The sequence below is a fragment of the Sinocyclocheilus grahami genome, unplaced genomic scaffold (genome assembly GCF_001515645.1).
Source record: "Sinocyclocheilus grahami isolate Dianchi unplaced genomic scaffold, SAMN03320097.WGS_v1.1 scaffold554.1, whole genome shotgun sequence".
Taxonomy (NCBI): domain Eukaryota; kingdom Metazoa; phylum Chordata; class Actinopteri; order Cypriniformes; family Cyprinidae; genus Sinocyclocheilus; species Sinocyclocheilus grahami.
In genome coordinates this window covers 122,719-126,875 of record NW_015505733.1, presented here as the reverse complement: position 1 = coordinate 126,875, position 4,157 = coordinate 122,719, and the positions used below count along the sequence as shown (strand labels likewise).

The 4,157-nt window shown below is 37.0% G+C and overlaps 1 pseudogene; it reads right to left on the bottom strand.

Moving 5' to 3' along the window:
- LOC107556055 (RING finger protein 32-like) overlaps positions 1-3,560 on the bottom strand; it is a 13,193-nt pseudogene extending 9,633 nt beyond the window's left edge.
- Positions 3,561-4,157: the final 597 nt, after the last annotated feature.

The window sequence follows — 4,157 nt, the reverse complement described above, 5'->3', positions numbered from 1 at the left end:
ATATCATTAAATGCTAAAACTCGTTGGTTGTATTGTGCTGACAAATACTTTGTAAAATTTTTGTTGGATTGCGCCATAAATCACACAGGCTAAATGGTGTATTTCACCAAAAATCACCAAAAGGCTACAACTTTGGAACAACGTTAATTTTGTACCAACAATAATCATTGCACTTAACTGTCAAATTTGCATTCAAAATTCATTTGGCTCAAAACTGAGGGGGCAGTTACCTGTGGCTGCAGACAAAACTCCTCCCTGCATATCACACAGGGCTGGGTTGAGTCTCCCTCCTGAATGGACCTGGTTTTGACCTCTGCCCACTCCTCTGCTGTTAGCCTTCTCGAGGGAGCTACCACTAGACCCATCGTTTGGGCTGCATCATCATCAACAACAACTGAACATTAGCCAAGGTGAGCTTTCAGCAAAACCTAAGTATGAAGCACCATGATCGCAGCCTACCAAGAATCAGAGGTGGAGGGCCACGATCCAGAACATACTCTCTCTCCTCTTCTCCTTGTGGCTGCTCAAGATATGTTGTGTTGTGTTGTGTGTATTGTAGTATAATAATTATATTATTATACTCTCTCTCCTCTCTGCCTTGTGTTGTGATTTTTGTGCCTCCTACTAACAAGTGCAGCCCCACAGGCAGCAGGATAGGAAGTGTCTGATACGGGGAGGTTACGGGGAATGTTTCGAACAGGAATGCTTCATGTGATATGGTCCTGTAGTGCTATAGCTGCTAGAGTCAGTCCCCCGCGCTCTGCTTTACAGCCGAATCCCTAAGGAATATGGAGCTGTCAAACTCAGTTAATACACTGTAAACCAATTCAGACTACTGGTCTACTGCTGTATAAGGGCAAAAAGCATGTTTCCATATTGATGGCCATCCCAATGTAACTGTGTATTCTGACTAAATAGCTTTTAGGAATAAATAGGAATCTACTGAACAATTTACAAAAAATATCACTAGCTATTTTACTGTTTTTTTTATACCAGTGACTGATTATTTTTCAAGAGTTATTAAAAGTGTGAAATGGAGTGATATGTATTATATCTCAGTCAGTACTCAGTCAAGACAAACATTCTCCTTCAAGTCACACACTTCTGTGGGATCCTGCGACAGTCGATCATCAGCCACTGAGATGAATGGCAATGCTAATTAGACGTATCTGGCTTTCTTTTTCTTGGTTTAACTATAAACAAATGGCCATGAAGCATTACTAAAATTCTGAGACTATTTTAATCCAATGCTATCAATCCAGTGCCAACAAACCTTTAAACTTAAACTGTGTGTTGAAGAGCTGCGCTGAAGTCTGTCATATTGATATGGGGAGTCTGGGAATTTGAGACTGTGTGTCTTACACCAGGTTCCTTTTTTATGAGAAGATGGCATGTTGTTAAATTGAACGTTGCGTCATATGATTTATGATTACCATAACAATGGTAGATTATATTGTTATGATGATAACGATAATGATTACAGGATTAAATGAGCAGGACTAAATTCGTAAAGCAGAAAATATTTTTAGTCACCAGCCTCATAAAAGTGTCACGATTGTAGCATTTTAAGTAACTATTATGCAGTTTATTTTACAACGTCAATTTATCTTACACCTGCTGTGTCTCACAGAGATATGAACACAGAGATTTACAACGATATAGCCTACATATACGAGAACTTGCGAATGTGGCCAATTGTTTACCGTGGCAACCAACAGCGGACTGTGGTGGACTCAGAACAGTAACCATAACAGCTAACGAGAGCACGGCGACTTGCGGGAACGGTCTCTTAAATTGTGAGGCGTAAAATAAGCAGCGACGCATTTTGATAACCTTACAAGTCACCCTCTCAAACTAGCTTAACAACGCAGAGATGATCCTCAAAACGAGTGAAGAAAAGAAAAGCACCTCACCCGCGGCATTGCTTTTCCTCAGAAACAGTGTTGTTTACTTGGTAGCTATGCAACGAAGTTCCATTCAACTCAGTGTGAAGTTCCCACGAGCTCATTTAGTATTCCTGATTGTCAATATATATACCTATTATGAATGATGAGTTCAATAGAGGAAATATTTTACAAATTTAAATTCAAAAATATGTTTTTAAAACATTTACTATCTGAGGTCTGAAAACAATGGTGTTTATTTTGCATATGCACAATAATTATTTGGCTAAGGAAACTAAGAAACAACCATGTCAAGTTTATGGACTTTTTAAAAAGCATTTATTATTTTGTTACCCCATCCTCAATCTAAGCTCAAGCTACAGTCGTCACTACAATGGTGAACAAATGGTGAAAACAGAACATTAAACACCAACCGCCCTCCCTTTCTCTTTATCTTGTCAAAAAAAATAAAAAGAATACAATAAAAAAAAAAGGTCATTTCAACATTCACACTCCTCATTCTATGCATGCCGGAAAAACCTTAGTCGAGCTTGTCCAACATGATTTCTTTCTATGATAAGATTCATCCATCATTTTTTCTCAACTCTGAAATTTTCTTGACATGTGACATGATTGCGGTGACCAATGAAATCAGCTGTGGGACAAAGTGTGCAATTGACTGGTTTGAGGGGAAAATCATGTGCATAGCCAATGTATGCTAGCCTATGTATAAAATATATAGTTTACTTTGAATGCTATGTACGCTGTTTTCACTCTTAAATATAAAGATTCCAAATGAGTTTTTTGCAGAAATGCCCATAAAGAACTATTTTTTCTTAGTGTGAAAAACATTTTTATAATCTAAAGAACCCTTTTCCTTTATGAAGAGCATTTTGTAGAATGGAAAAGTGCATGGAAATACAGATGCCAAATAAGAACCTTTATTTTTAAGAGTGTTGAAGAACTTGTATTACATGTCTTCTGTCCTTATTGTTATTATTTTTTTATTCCAAAAAGAACTCATACTTTTATTAGGCCTGTAGATTTCTTTTTCCATATGATTAAAAGTTTTTTTATTATTATTATTTATTTTATTAATTTTTTTAGCTTTTTAATTCTGTTACAGCCCTAAATATGAACTTTATATGAATAAGGTCAATGGGTAAAACACATGTACTGTCTACAATGAGCTGGAGGATCTCATCATCGAGCTGTCGTCAAATGCTGAATTCCTCAAAGCTTCTTTGTTCATACCTGAACCATGAGCTCAAGAGTCTCAAAGAGGTCATTTCTATGATGTTAAAAAAACAACATTAGAGAAAAACACACATCAGTGATCATAATGTAACGGTCCCTTATTTGATAATTCAGAAAGTCCAATAAATTGGTGAGAACAACACAAGGTTAGAACAACTGGCTATGTTTAGCACCTATTACTGGGTCACCTATCACATCAATAAAAGTGGGTGTCTTCAAAAAGAACATTGGACTTCTTTCTCAGTGTGACAGAGAAAAACCATCATGCTTTTTTTCTATAGACTCATGCATTCTTGAGATTAGTACAAGAAAAGCACAGCCTTTGGCCTTTAATGCAACAGACAAAGGTGTGGAGCAATTTATTTGTGAGGAATTTATCCTCTGAGTGTTCAATCAAAACCTGTCTTCCTCAATCCCCATTACTTGAGGCCCATCATTTGTGTTTTTAAGTAAATAATCACAGTTTTCAAAAAGAAGTACAGTCAAGTCTCTCCATAAAAGCCGCTTTCTTCCAACTGTCATCGAAATGGATCTTACGTGTTTTCATTTTCAACAGGGTCTCTGTTTGTTTTCTTCGTCTCTATAAATACCAGTTTAAAGAGCTTTCTATTTAACTTTCTTCTCTGTGAACCTTTTTACCTGTTCTGAAAAAACAGGGGACTCACCTTACCATGCAATGTGTCGATGACCTAAGAAATAAAGGCTGTGGGGTCTGTTGGTGTGATGTTTTGAATAGGAAACCTATGCTGAACTTCTGTGCAAACTTTGCAAGGCACAGGCAGCTTAAAAGGGAGAAGGGATTTATCTCTGCTCAGGGCAGGCATAATCTGAACAACAACATGTTCAGATGAAAGTGGGAAAAGATCATCAAGGAGAGAGCTTGTTTAAATGTTTGAGATGAATAGTGTAATATGTATTACTGAATAATTTGAAACATCAGTGAAGAAATTCCCCAAGGATTGTTGATCATTTATGTTTTAGAAGCATTGGACACACAGCACAAAAGCCCCTTCTTGT